Source organism: Meles meles, chromosome 14 (genome assembly GCF_922984935.1).
Source record: "Meles meles chromosome 14, mMelMel3.1 paternal haplotype, whole genome shotgun sequence".
Taxonomy (NCBI): domain Eukaryota; kingdom Metazoa; phylum Chordata; class Mammalia; order Carnivora; family Mustelidae; genus Meles; species Meles meles.
The window spans coordinates 9,429,768-9,445,996 of record NC_060079.1 but is presented as its reverse complement, the minus strand read 5'-3'; positions in this window follow the sequence as shown (position 1 = coordinate 9,445,996).

Below are 16,229 nucleotides of genomic sequence, written 5' to 3'. Positions count from 1 at the left end.
TCCTCCAATCCCATCCTGCTAATTGTGACCAAGCTGCCTGGCTGCACTGAACATCTTTGTTGTCCAGCCTTAGCTGGTGTGTAATGAGACTTGTTACTCTTTTCTTCTTCATCAATCTGTGCAGGCCGGAGTTTACAAATGAGAAGCTGGGTCTCAGTGCATAGACACCTTTCTTTGCCTTCAGCATACTGAATGTTAACTACTTCCCGACATTTAAAATTGTCAATTTTACATGAAAACCCAGACGTACAAAATCTCAAAAATGAAAAAAAACCCACATTTTTAAAAGATTGTCTTTTACGAATTTGAGAGAAAGAGAGAGGATGTGCATGTGCATGAATTGGAGGAGGGGCAGAGGCAGAGGGAGAGGAACAGACAGCTGAACAGACCCCATGCTGAGCAGGGAGCCCCCGCTCTGGATAATAAACAGTAACAAAAGAAACAAAAGCGATGCAGGAATGTCTGCTCTTCTTGGTTCCTGTTCACATAAGGCTTGATCTCACCAGCCTGAGATCATGACCTGAGCCAAAACCAAGAGCTGGGTGCTTAGTCAACTGAGCTGCCCGGCTGCCCCAAATGACACATTTAAAAATAAAAAATAAAATCTGACAAGGTTTTTCTCAGTGTCTGTTTGTTAGGAAAACGATTTCCACTCCCCTCACAAATGAGAGAGCTGGTTCAACATGCAGCTCCTGGAGACTTTCTTTCTTGGTTGCTGACCTTCCTTCGGGGTGAATTCCAGCACTTTGCTTCCACACAGCCTCTCTCCTGGCTGAATGCGCATCAGCAAATGCCTTCCGTGTACAGTAAGGCTATCCCCCAAATACTTCCTCCCCATCTACACACAGGATACGGATGGTATATCTGACTTTGTTTGGACGGATGGGGCCATGGAATTAATTTCAGCAATGAGTGACGAATAGAATTTTTAAGTTTCTTATGGCTGAGCATTTAATTGCTAGTGTGAGCCTTTAGAGATCTCATTTTCCCTCTTTCGTGACAGGAACGTGGAAGGTACGAGAAGCTTTCCAGCCTGTGTTCCTCAGTGGCTTTAATGAACAGAATTCCCTGTCATTTTGCCATGGACATGTAGTAAGAGCAAGAAATATACTTTTGGGGACACCTGGGTGGCTCAGTCGGTTAAACCGCTGCCTTCGGCTTGGGTCATGATTCCAGGGTCCTGGGATCGAGTTCCGCATTGGGGGGCTCCTTGCTCAGTGGGGAGCCTGCTTCTCCCTCTGCCTGCTGTTCCCCCTACTTGTGTTTTCTTTCTCTCTGACAAATCAATAAAATCTTAAAAAAAAAAAAAGAAAGAAACTTTTGTTGGAGCTGTTTGTTGTCACCGCTAAACCTAGTCTATCTTGACTGAAAGGATGTTCTTGGTCACATCTGTAGTTTTGTTTCTCCTTTCAGATTTAATCAAGCCCAATGTTTTAAGAAAATGAAAGGTAATTATGTCACAGATTGGCTTCTCAGAGTTCTAAGATCTGAGCAACAGAGAGAAAAACTAGCACTTGATGCTGCTCTGTGGTTTGAGAAAAGAATTTACGAAAATTGACTTTCCATTCCAGAATGTTCTTTGCAATGATCATTGTTTTTCCTTTTGTAGACTATTGGGCAATTGTGTGAAACATGAAAATACACTCAGAGGTTTTTGTTTATATTGTGTAAGTGATTTGCAGTATCATTATTAGGATCTTATAGAAATACTTTTGTGATATGTGTGGTTCCTCTATTTCTTCATGGAATTGTATTGAAATCCAGTGTTTTCCGGGTCACTGTTAAAGGCATACATCTATCCCAAAGGAGGGGATGCAGTTCTAGTTCACATAGCCTCAGAAGTAATTGGATACCACCACTAGTATTACTAATGCTACAACTACTAACGGGCGAAGATCAACAAACCCAGTCACACCTAGTTGAGGTGCTTTGGAATCAGAGGCAGAAGAGGGAGCAAGATTCCATGGGTCCCTGTTCTCTCTGCATCCTTCAGAGGAAGGCCTGCTGGACAGGGGCCAAGAATGGACTCGACCATAGGGTTGGGTTCCTTCATAGAGGCTGGGTTCCCATGCCATGGGAGGGAACATGACAGCAGGCTTTCTCAAGGTCTCACGTGCCAATCAGAGCAAGCTTGGGTGCCAGGTATTCAGAGGACTGCTGGTTCCTGAGGAACTTGGGGGCCCCAGTGCAACTGGGAATTGACAGTGGGTGCAGCTTCACCCGCTGGGAGAGGGGTGGCCATGAGAGGACACTCGTGCAACAACCTGACTGCCCGGATCCACACTGCCATGTAGTAAGCACCCACCACAGGCTAGCCAGAAATCGAGGTGCTTTATACTTGCTAGCTCTTACCTTCACTATCACCCTTTCAGATGGGTATAATTATTTCTCATTTTACAGATGAGGGGGATGAGGCTCCAGGGAAGTTAGGTTACTTATCTAAAGTTAGCTGACTTGTAAATGGCAGAATCAGGATTTAAACCGGGTTGTGCTCTTTTCCTCTGTGTTTACTGATATGATATTACCTGATATGATATTGATATCATTAAATATTAAATACAATAAAAATATATATGCAATAATTAAATACAAAATTAAATATAAATAAATATAATACAAACATTAAATTTATTTACATAATAAATTTGATTAACTAAATTTATAATAAATTTATATAATAAATGTGATTAATGGAATTTATTTATTTATTAAAATAATTATTTGTTATTTATATAATTAATAAATAAACTTATTTATATATTTAATTGAAATATTAATACAAATATTAAATACAAATATTATATACAATAATTAAATACAAAAATTAAATATAAATAAATACAATACAAATAATAAATTTATTTATATAATAAATTTGCTTAATTAAACTTATTAATAAATTTATATAATAAATTTGATTAATGAAATTTATTTATTAAAATAATTATTTATTATTTTTATTTATATAATCAATAAATAAATTTATTTATATAATATTTATTTGAAATATTAATACGAATATTAAAGACAAATATTATATACAATAATTAAATATAAATAATTAAATACAATACAAATATTAAATTTATATAATTAATTTGATTAATTAAATTTATTTATTTATTAAAATAATAATTCATTATTTTTTATTTATATAATAAATAAATAATTATTTTATATAATACTTATTTGAAACATTAATGTGAATATTAAATACAAATCTTATATACAATAATAAAATACAAAAATTAAATATAAATAAATACAACACAAATATTATATGCATTTATATAATAAATAAATTTAATTTATTTATTAATTAAATTAAGTTAATTAAATAATACTTTATTATTTATTTATTAATAATTATTTATTATTATTTATATAATAAAACAAAAATTTATTTATATATTATTGAAAATATTAGTACAAATATTAAACACAAATATTATATACAATAGTTAAATACAAAAATTAAATATAAATAAGTCAATTCAATACAAATATTAAATACAATAGGAAAAGGGCTACTGAAATACAACTCACAGTACTTTAAAGATACATAACTTTTATAATAATCACTATATTGATCAAACTACGTCTTCAAAACGGACCCTCCCTTCCTGTAGCCAAGACACCAACAATGGTGACACTCTATTCCTTTTTTGCTAAAGAGTGACGCGTGAAACATTGGAGAGAACCTAGTGCTTGCCGGAAGTCAAGGCCTTGCACTGGTTCTGGAAAGATCTCAAAAATGTGAGAATGTGGAGGTGGGGTGTGTGTGTGTGTGTGTGTGTGTGTGTGTGTGTGTGTGTGTGTTGTACGGAGGGATTGCTGGAATCGTGTTTACAGTGAATAGTGAATGGTCTTGACTACTTTGGGGCCTGCGATAACTCCAAATCCAGGGGTCCCCTCAGAAAATCCAGGGCCATTCAGATGGCCTTAAATATTTTGAAATGAGGGAGAGTACCCAAGACAAAGAGAGAAATCACTGGAAGCTCCTGTACTGACCTATCAGGTCTTCTAAGACACTTGTAGCCAGTAACTACGCATAGTGTGAATTCTGACTCCCTCAGATTTTGGGGATGCTAGCTGAGGTTCAGTGACCTCTAAGAGCTGAGGCTCCAGCCAGGTGGGACATCTCCCCACCCACCACAGGCAACTGTGTTCTTTAGGAAGGAGCAAGGGGCAGGAGCTCCAGACACCTGTAAATTACATCCTGTTCTTCTCCTGCCTCAGAACTCCACACATGAGAAAAATAAACTGGGTCATTGCTGCTGGTGTAGGGACTTTGTGTCAGGTTTCAGGGGAAAAAGATAGGCTTTAATGTAGCAGGATGATCTGTCATCATTTTCTGGAAGCTAATATAAGCCTGAAACCAGAACATCGCCAATTTTGGAATCTCCTCAGAGGATAACAGAAAGCTGACAAAGGCTAGCTTTCAGCTGAACCTTGGGCAAATGGTCCAACAAGCTGTGGCCTACACTCCTCAGGTACAAAATAAGAATATCCGTCGACTTGTTTGAAACTGAGCCACAATAACATTTTGAAAGGTGCCGTATAAACACGGGGCTGTAGAATCATGGACTCTCAGAAGGCCGACAAGAGCAATTCGTTCACCCTCCATTTACAGATAAGCACATGCTTATGTGGTCCAAGCAGATGAGGGGCTATTCTCGTTTTATAGTGCTTCCTGCAGAATTCACACTGCTATTAGTCTATTTTGATAGTCTGCAGCTTAAGAAATGCCTCCCGATGTTGTCTTCATTTCCATAGACTGCATCCCTTGAACAACCTCTTCTAGCGTGCTTGGGCATCCCTGGTACCCTTGTTGGACTCACTGTGCTGAGTTAGGATATCCCTCATGTTGCTGCCCCAGGTAAGGGCCATGCCTCTGAGGCAGGAGGTCAACATCTCTGGAGAGAAGAGATAATCCCAAGATCTTCATCAGGAAAGAAGAACGTGGAGGGAGGGGAGACAGCTCTGGCTCTTGGGGCCACAATCCCTCAGGGATAGACCTCAAATTCTCTACAGATACTTAAAGGACTCCCAGAAGGTAAGAGTTATCCAAAGGCCTCTCTCACGGGGGCAGTCCAAGAGCTAGGTCAAGAGGTGTCCATGCGAAGGACCTCGGGACAAACAGGTGATGGCTGTATGTCATAAACTAGACTAGCGGTGTATATGGCTAAATGTGCTTTATTGTCCCAAGACTTTACTCCAGATCCCTCTGGGACAAGAATTCTCTTCTCTCTTCTCTTAGAAGGGGGATTTGTGGAAATGTTGGGCTGCACCCTATCATAGCATTTCTTCTGTGAGAATATTTGCTGTTTTCCCCATTGATCATGCTGGCACAGATGCCTCCTTGTCCTTCTCTAAGCTCTTCCTTCATTCACCAAGCAGTTATTGGGCACTTACAATGGGCTAAGTGTTGAGAATGTAGCTGTGAGCACAATACACCTGGTATCTGTCCTCAGGGAGGTTACAGTGGACAGAGATCAGACGCCCCTCTTCCTGAGACTGGGATCCTACTATCTCTTCACTGTCCCTCCGCAGATTCCACTCCGCCCTCCTGTTGGGACACTAGCTTGCCGACCAGGATAAAGTATCTTCTCGCTGGAGATTTCCTGTTGCCTACACCAGGACCTTCTCATTTTTTGTGCTCTCTTCGTACCTCTGAATGCTGGGGGACTCCCAGTAAGACAACCCTGCGCTTGCTATGTGATGTTAGGAAAGTACATGGTTCATTCAGCAAGTGCCAAACCATTGGCCAGCTGTGTGGCTGCTGGGCTGCTTCTGGACCAGGAATTAATTGCCCCTGTCAAGACTGGCCGGGTTCAAGACAGTCATAATTGATGAAGGAAGCTCACTTGGCTGCTATGAAACTAGCCAGATGCCCACTGCCGTGTCCTCAACGAAGAGTCATGGTCAGTTCCAACTTGCCAGATGCACACTGCCATGCCTCAACAATGAGTCATGGTCAACCCCCGGACGTTCATGAAATCACAAATCTGGATGACGCTCTTGACTCCATGAACGTGAATGCTAAGATAAAGGGCCTTGGTAATAGGATTGGCCTTTCCAGAACACCACTAAGCCCTCACCAGTCAGGCTCCAGCTGCCAAAACAGGGACATCATAACCGTCTTGCTGTCACTCCAACTCCAGAGCTTAGCATCATCTGGCAGGGGCAGCATGAGAGTTAAACAGACAACATGAGATAAAACAAGGCAGGATGTTCCAGAGGCAGATAATTTACAGGTTCACTGTGCACGTTTTGCCTTTTGACTTCTCCCTCTTATCTCCCTCTTGATTTTGCCACTGCTGCCAGGCTGGTTTTCTAGAAGGGAGCAAGAAGACAATTTTATTTTCGAGGAGCACCCCTGGTAAGTGTTTAGAAGAAGTTCAAAGTTAAAACTTGACTAAATGAGGTTTTGGAACAACCTCTTTGATGATAATGACCCATATTTTCCTGGTTCAATTCCTCTGCAGCCTTTGGCGAAAGCCCTCTGCCTGTGTGAATACAGCCCTGGACAGGTGGGAGCCGGGGGCAGGCAGAGGCTTTAGGAACTCCTGCTTCATTAGAGTATCCTATGATGTAATCTGGGTGTATTCCCAGAAACCGCCCCCCACCGCCCCCGCGTATGTTGTGATACAGTTATCTAATGGAAGAGAAAAAGTACTGGGGAAATCAAACTACCCGGCGAGGAAAGCTGGTGGTTTTCTTTCCTTTGATCTGTTTCTTAGGAAAAAGAATTCTAAAAAAAAAAAAAAATCCCAGAACGTCCAGTATGATAAGGCTGGTGAACTATAGTATTACACGCTCACTAACGAGCCTCAGGCAAAGTAGCAGCGTTGAGCACCTGAGACTTTCTCCCAGAACCTCTCCAATCCCAGCATCTGTTGTGTTTGCCGGCACCGCTGGGTAACTCGGCATTTTCACCTCCTCGGGTTCTGAACCCGTCCCTCCCACGTGGAGCTCCAGGCCGCTGGTAGAGTGCAAGCCAGGGCACGAGGAGCAACATTATTTCAGATGGAACAAATGTCTGCTGGAAAGCTCACACAACTGCAGAACGTCCTGGAAATCGACCTGCTCGGATCACCCCCAGCCAGGTGGGCGTTCCCGAAGCAGCCGGCACCTTACACAGGAACCGCGCAATGGCATGAAATTGCGTCTCCTGATTGGATTCCCACCTAAGCATCGCTTGCTCATCACACCAGTGACGGTGGACAGACCTGGTTGGTGCCTCCCACCCCACCTTCAGCTTAGTCACCCCAAGTGATTTATACATGCGAGACCACCCTTGTCTGCAGATAAAATAAGGAAGGGAATCTGAAGGGTGTTGTGGTGCCGTCTGCTCGCTGCCACACCCCTTCCTGTTCCTTTTCCCTTCAGTCTAATGAATTGTTTGTCTTTCTTTTCCGCCCACTCAAAAGTGCTCATGCTTATGTGTGTGGGGTGTGTGTGTGTGTGTGTGTGTGTGTGTGTGTGTGTGTTTTATAGTTTCCAATAGAAACCATACTCATTTTCCAGGACGTTTCTCCAAAATTTTTTGGCCCTAAGGCCTGACTTTTTAATCGAGTCAGAAGTTGTTCTCGTTTTAAAAACAGAGGTTTCTGGTTTTCATGGGCATTCAAAGCTAAATCCTTCACTAGATCTTAATGAGATTCTGAATCGTAGTTTTCACTTTGCTTGTGTAACCACTTGTGTTGTTTTGTTACTGCTCTAAGAGTTTTTACATACGTTCAAAGGAGGGTAACCAGAAACAGTCCATGTAGGAGACAGTCCATGCAGGAGACAGGGTAAGTCAAGCAGAGACTATCCGAACCAAACAGCAAATAGCACTGAAGAGCCAGGCAAAAGTGCGGCTCTAGGGGTGTGTGGGTGACTCAGTTGGTTAAGCATCGGCTCTTGATTTCCACTCAGGTCCTGATCTCAGGGTCTTGGGATTGGTCTCAGGCTCTGTGGGGAGTTGGCTTGGGATTCTCTCTCTCCCTCACCCTCTCTGCCCCTCCCCCTGCTCACAACACATAAATAAACAAATAATAAATAAAGGGTTTTTTTTAAAGTGTGGCTACTACAAATTATTAAAATTTCTAAAAAACTAAATTAGGTAACCTGACCTCTCTGTTGTAGGTATATAGGTCATGGATATGAAAATGTGCTTAAAATGCAAAGAAAGGGGGCCTGGGGGTTTGCTCAGGAGTGACTGACACTAGTAAGAGATTGGAAGCCAGTGTGGGGCAGGAACTAAAAGGGAGTCATGTTCCTCTAAAAATTAAAAATAAAAATACCACATGGTCCAGTAATTGCAGTATGGGGTATTTACCCAAAGAAAACAAAAATACGAATTCAAAAACATGTATGCCCCCTTATGCCTATGACAGCATTATTTACAATAGCCACAACGTGGGAGCAACCTCAGTGTCCGTTGATAGATGAACGGATAAAGAAGAAGTCGCACATTAAGTGCTACATATCAGCCATTTAAAAAATGAGATCTTGCCATTTAAACAACAGTGTCGGACCTAGAGGGCATTATGCTGAGTGAAATAAGTCAGACAGAGAAAGATAAATACCATATGATTGTATCTTTGTATAGCACCTAAAAAGCAAAGCAAGTTAACAAACAAAAAGAGCAGGAACAGACCCATAAATATAGAGAATGAGCTGGTGGTTGTCTCCACGGCGGCAGCGGGGGGGGGGGGTGAGAGGAGGGCAAAATAAGTGAAGGGGAGTGGGAGATGCAGGCTTCTAGTTACGGAGGGAGTAAGTCACGAGGATGAACTGTACAACATAGGGAATAGAGTCAACAATACTGTCATCGTGTTGTATGGGGACGGATGGGACCTCTGCTTATGGTGAGCATGGTGCGATGTACATCGAATCACTATGTTGAAACTAACATAACATTCTGCGTCAACTACACATCAGTAAAAAAGACGAAGAAGCAATAAAAAGGAGGGAACCTGCACACAGAGGCAGGCACAGAGGGAGGTCCAGGGGAAGACACCGAAAGAGCCTGCTACAAGCCAGGAACAGCTGAGGCCACGGAAGCCAGGAGAGAAACAAGGAGGAGATTCTCCTCCACAGCCCTCAGAAGGAACCAATCCTGCCATCACCTTGAACACAGACTTACACCTACCAAAATGGGAAGACAGTACACTTCTGTTGTTTAAGCTGGAAGAAAATAAGGTGGCGGGGAAGTGAGCGAGATTTTACTTTGATGACTGCTATGTCCCTGGATCTGTCATAAGAAGAATGCAACACTCATGTAATCTACATGTGTACCCATTCTGACACACATCGGCAAACATGTATACATATGTGTATAAAGAGAACAGTAACTTTAAACTTTATTATGCTTCTGCAAAAGTCCTATAGTAGTATAATCACCCCTAGAAGCTGAAAATTCTTAATAATTCTTAATATGCTTATATTGTGGGCTTCAGAAGGCTTTGTCTTTCCTTATTGCAATGGTTCTCAGCCTTGGATGCTCGCTAGAATCAATGGGGACATTCAAATCTCAATGCCAACGCCATATCCTAGACTAATGAAGTCAGAATCTCTGTAAGGGAAACTGGCTCCAGCCTTTTTTAAAGCTCCCCAGGTGATTTCAGTATGTGACCAAAGTTGAGAACAAGTTTTACTCTGTAACCCCTCAAAGGGAGGGTCAGTGTCTGGTTTGTCTTTATGTCTTCACAGCACCTGAGTTAGTGACTTACATCAATATAACGAGGAGATCCGGAGCCTCTAATATTCTCAGAGGGAGAAAAAAGTCATAATAACCAGAAGTTAGTAATGTGTTAGGACTAATGCACCCAGATTAATAAGTCCCAACACCACTTCTCCCTCTGTCCCTCCCTCCCCACTTGTCCTCTCTCTTGCTCTTGCCCTCTCTTGCAAAAATAAATAAAAATATGCAATGGAATATTACTCAGCCAACATTTGCATCAGCGTGGATGGAACTGGAGGAAATTATGCTCGGTGAAATAAGTCAAACAGAGAAAGACAATTATCATATAGTTTCATTTATTTGTGGAACATAAGGCATAGCATGGAGGACATTAGGAGAAGGAAGGGAAAAATGAAAGGGGGGGGAATCAGAGGGGAAGACGAACCATGAGAGACTATGGGATCTGAGAAACAAACCAAGGGTTTTAGAGGGGAGAGGGTGGGGGATGGGTTGGCGCAGTGATGGGCATTAAGGAGGGCACACATTGCAAGGAGCACTGGGTGTTATATGCAAACAATGAATCATGGAACACTGCATCAAAAACCGATGACGTACTGTATGGTGACTAACATAACATAATTAAAAAATCATAAAAAAACAAATAAATTAAATTTTAAAATAAATCAATAAACCTTAAGTGTCTGCCTTCAGCTCAGGTCATGATTGCAGGGTCCTAAGATCAAGACATGTATCGGGCTCCCTGCTCAACGGGGAGTCTGCTTCTCCCTCTGTCCCTCCCCCAACTTGTGTGCTCTCTCACTCTTGCTCTCTCTTGCAAATATAAATAAATAAAATTATGAGTTCCAACAGACAGCATCATGCCCTTTTGATGCCTTCAGGATCTGCACCTTTTCACTCACTCTCACACACACACATAGACACACACACACACATCTGTGCAAACACAGTCTTTTGCTGAGTATCTCCACAGAGTCTGAGAATTTGGTGGTGGCGGTGGGGGGCAGGGATTCTTTGGTCAAGTGAATTCCCAGTAGAGCAAGGTGAAAGCCGTCAACCAGCTGTGCCTCTCACTGATGTCAAAGAAAATATTGTAAAATGAATTTCTAAGTCACTGTTGAGCAGAAGGTCTCTTTGGAAGGACCCTTCACCTTCCTCATGATTGCTTCCCAAAACTGATTACATTATTCCTGAGACATTTCCCAATCTTATTTGGGACAGTGAGTTCCTCTGGATTTATCAATAAGTCCTTCTGAAAAGAGAATTTGGAAATTTGAAGTTCTTCAGATATATTTTGGTTTTTTTCTTGAAAATGGTGCCAATGGTTTCCTCTACTCCCGGCACAGCTGGTGTTGATGGTTCTGGTGGCTTCATCTAAAATTTTGTGCTGTAAATGTTATTGATTCTTGGGCATATCAAACCTGTTATAAAGGAGTTCATACTGGGAGCAGAGGGTCCATGTTCATTAAGCAGTTGGGATTACTCATGCTTAATATGGCCCTCTGAGCAGCTCAGGTGGTTATATTAATTGCTTAGCTGTTGATCTCTTGAAGACAAGATTTCAGTGTCAGAATTTCTGGTGTTTGAGTCGATTATAATTCCATTAGAAATACCCTTGTAATATATTAGTAAGGTACTTTTAAAAATAAACTACATAGCATTCTACCTTGTGTCTTTCCTTAATTGGTATGAGATCAATGCAACATTATATCAGTTCAAATAACTTGGGGTGTTATTTTATAAATCCCATTAGGTCATAGCTTCACAACAGATTTTGTGAAATCCTATTACTTACAGAAACTCTAAAATCAATGTTCCTATGTATTTTAAAAATCAAGAAACCCCTAATTATTTGAAAGAGTATCCGCATTTTACATCACTTAGGGGCACGTATATGTTATGAATTTATAATTCCAAACATAGAATAAATAGTTATATTAAATCCAGGTATTTTGGAGGAAAACAACATTCATCAGCTCTATAAATTGTGGCATTATGAGTCAGATGGTTCCCTGTGTAACAGTGTAAAAGTTGCAAACTTTTCATCAAGACAGAAACAGAGGCAGAGAGAGAGAGAGAAATTGAGATGGGGGAAAAACTCTGACCTCTTTGGCATGTCTCTTTTCAGGATGACATTTCAGAGCCCATCTCTGCTGGGCTGGTGTCTGCCCACCTGGCCACACAGTCGGGTTTGTTCTTGTCAACTCTAGCCCAGATCTGCGTCATGCCATGCACACATTTTCTGCTTCATTCATCCATTTGATATGTCATTCATGGTTAGAGTGGTTCTTTCATAGTAATTGCTTATGGAGGTTGTGCTAAGCCAAGCCTTCCTTTCCCTCCTAGTTCTGTCCATTGAAGTCCAGCGCACTTGCCCCCTCCCTCCCCCCACCGCTTTCTTTCCCTGGCTTCAGACATCCTGGGACAGACTGAACGGGAATTTGCACCAGAGTCCCAGGATAGGACAAACACCTGTGCCCAGGGATAGGTTAGGTTAGCACCACGGTCAGCAACGGACACTTGGGTTGCCTCATGAACTGCTTAGTATCTAGCATGCTTCCTTCAATAAAGACACCATTCCACAAACACTGGATAACTAAATGAAGGAAGAATAAGCCAGCAGCGATTTGTGACTTTGTGTTCATGGGCACAATTATGAGGGTCTGAACAGCCCCGATTCTCTGTTGGCTCTGAAAGTTCAGGCAACTCCTCTTCCTGTGGCCTTACTTCTCCATCGGAACTGAAAAGATCCAAGGTAGGGATCAGTGCCTCACCCTGGGACAGAAATTTCACATGTGGTACCTCTGTTCATTCTCAACATGACTCTCCCCTCAGAGAAAAGAACCAAGGCTCAAAGGGGTTAAATCCACCCAGCAAGCAAGGAGCAGAGCCAGACTCAGCCCAGAGCCACCTGATTCCAAAGTCCATGTCCCTCCCTCCCATCACCCATGTCACTAGAGAGGGAAATGTAGTGTGTATGTGCCGGCCTTATCCCTGCACATTAAATGAACGTTTAAATGATAAGGAGCCCGACAAATGAATTACCAGTACCATTACAACACCTTGCATTAAGTCATCTTTTACGCTTTTATTACATACCCCAAAATAAAATTAATCAGGAAGAGTTTTATTTGTTCAGTATTTCACTTTCAGTTATGGTTTGTTTCCTTCCTTCCTTTACGTTTTTCCTTCTCTCCTTTCTTTCTTTCTTCCTTCCTTCCCTCCCTCCCTTCCTCCCTTCCTTCTTTCCTTCCCTCACAATCAAATTTTCCCTAATTGTAATTAAGGGTAAAGAAATCAGGGTTTACTCTGCCTGTTTAGGAGATGCAGTCCCTGGTTCATGAAAGAGAAGTCTTCTTCAAGACAACTGGGTGGCTCAGTCAGTTATGTGTCTGCGTTCAACTCAGGTCACGATCCCAGGGTCCTGGGATGGAGCCTCACATCAGGTTCCCGGAGCAGTGGGGAGCCTGCTTCCCCCCTCCCTCTACTGCTCCCATGTTTATGCTCTCTCTCTCTCTCTCTCTGTCAAATAAATAAATTCCTTTTTTTTAAAAAAAAAAAAAGTCTTCTTTACCAAAGAATGACAGCTTCCAAAGATAGAAGAAATGGTAGAATTAGGAAGTCACATTTTGCAACTCCCCATGGAAAAACTGATTCAGGTAAGAGCCATCAATGAATGCTACCAGCATTGGGTAGAAGATTGCGGGGAGTGGGATCTTTGGACACTACCAAAGTATCGCCCCACTGGTGACTTGCCAATTTTAAGAGAACAATTTACTATCGCACAGGCCAGTACTGGTGGCTGACAACTCAACCAAGGAAGAAAACTCAATAGTATGCACACCCTGGTGTTGTACCCCTGACTCGAAGCAGCAGGAAGTATCCAGTATCACCCCTAGTATTTTTTCCTGATATGCTTAACCTGCACTGAACCAAGGTTTTAGACCCAACGTCCAGTGTATGGGGAAGTCGATAGCTGGAATGTGGAGGGAATGACGCTACAAGGAAACAATTAGACTGTGGGACATTTGACAAGTCAAACTGGCCTCGTCTCTCAAATCAAACTGGCCTCGTCTCTCCAGAAACTCAATATGATAATGGAAAGCAGATCAGTGCTTGCCTGGAACAAGGGGCAGAGGGCATATGACTGCAGAGAGGCACAAAGGATCTTGCTGGGGCACCAGAAATCTGCATTTTGATTGTTTTTTTATTTGATTTGATGTGACGGCTACACTGGCGCGTACATCGTCAAAATGAATGAACAGAACACTTACGACCGAATTCCTTAGGTCAAGGGACACTTTGATGCAGCTGATTTTTAAAACAAAACAAATGTTCGGTGTCACAGAAAAAAGTGAAGCCACCGGTCCATATTTAAATTGTCTCAAGACCCATTACAACCAGATATAATAAGAGAAGTTCAGTTAGATCTGGGCTTGAAGAAAAAGGGGACAACTAAGAAAGACATTTTGGGGATAATGAAGAGAATTGAAGCACACTGGACGCTAGATCATCCTGGACATTAAAAAAATTTTCTTCTGCTTTCTGGTAGGATAATGTTCTTATTGTTAGAAGATGCTTGTTGAATTATTTAGGAGAGAAGGGTCATGCTGTCTGTAACGTAATTGCTATACTCAAAGATATATGAGGACATGTAGAGAGAGAAAGCAAAGACAGCATAAAGTTATCAATGGTTTAATTCTGCAGAAAGAAGTCACTGGTATTTATTATGCTAAGCTTTCAACAATTGTGTACTTTTGAAATTTCCAAGAATTAAAATGTGGAAAACAGTGAATGCCATGTGAGTGGTGATGGCTCTTCTGGTTTGGAGGCAGTCTTCAGAAAGTCTTCTGGCTTTATCTCTGGATAATCTCTGGGTTATCTCTTATGGCAAGGAGCCACCCCTTTCCATGGCTTCTCCTTCAGGGGAAAGGACACTTGCACATCCCTAGAGAGGCCTTTGTATCCTACTCTGTGACCTAAAGGGCTTTGGGCTCCTCCCACCATCCTTCACTTCTCCCCACCACAATGCCCTTGAGCAAATAACATGTGAATGGTTCTGTTAATTGCTTGAATAAATACTGCAGCTCGACTAAAAAGAAAAGATAAATTCACTCCTGGAATCTCTCCATGAGACAAGAGAGGAAAGAAAAACTTAGGTCAAGAAGCTTTTAGCACTTGCTTAACGTTGAATGGAAACCTACATAATATGTACTTTGAAGGTAGCAGTTCTTTTTCAAGGTCAGCTAAATGTGGTCACTAAGGCTCTGGGTGGGGAAGATCAGACTTATTTAATGTGATGATGTCTAGGGTGTTATTGAGCTAAGGGAAGTGATAAATTCTCCTCCTCTGGAAGGTCTAGCTCAAATTGCTTCTCTTGTCCAAAATCTTTCCAAACTAATCCAACCCAAAACAATCACTCCCTCTCCCAGGTTCCACCTGTTCTTGTTATCTGTTTCAGCCTGTCTGATCCTAAGTCACCTGCTAGATTATTTAAAAATAGCTTACATTTTCACATCTTCTCCCCCCAAAGCCAGGATAGGGTTTGATGGGGATACCGAACCCTGATTCTCCCAATATGCCTGTCTTCACCAGCACATACCCACCCATACTGTGAGTGCTTGGACAGCAGGGGCCATGGCTAAGCCCCTTTGTGTTCCCAATGGCCTGCACAGGGCCTGGCCCATAAATGTTTGAAAAATGAACAAGGGGGGCGCCTGGGTGGCTCAGTGGATTAAGCCGCTGCCTTCGGCTCAGGTCATGATCTCAGGGTCCTGGGATCGAGCCCCGCATCGGGCTCTCTGCTCTGCGGGGAGCCTGCTTCCTCCTCTCTCTCTGCCTGCCTCTCTGCCTACTTGTGACCTCTCTCTCTGTCAAATAAATAAATAAAATCTTTAAAAAAAAAAGAAAAAGAAAAAGAAAAATGAACAAGGGTTTTCCTCCTATCCCTACTGTACAGTCCAGAACATAGGCAAGGCATGGGGGAGCTTCTGGTAGAATGAATCAAAGTTACCTGGAATCAGGAAATTGGAGTGATAAAGTCTCTCTTTTTCTCTCTCTCTATCTGAATCTCTCTTTCTCTTTTGCTTACATGCACATCCATTTTCTTTCTCATCATTGGAACCCAGACACCATGCTGCCAAGAATCCCGGGATTAGAGTAAGGAGTAGAGGAAAGCCATGCCCACTATCCCCTGTCCAAATCCCTGACCCATGGAATTCGTGAGCATTACAAATGGTTTGTTAAATGACATGGCATGCTGGAAAAATAGGTTACATAGTCACAGTAAATGGAACATCCTCTTTACTCCTTATCCTTCTCTACATCTCATCTAAACAAGGAAGTCGTATCTTGGGTAGGATTGTCAAATTAATTGGGATGTCCAATTAAATCTGAATTTCAGATAAGTAACAAATGATTCTTTTGGCACAAGTATGTCCCCAGTATTGCATGGAACATATCCTTTAAAAATATTTATTGTAGGTGCCTCCTTAGCGCAGTAGGCAGCGCATCAGATCAGTCTCATAAAAATATTTGT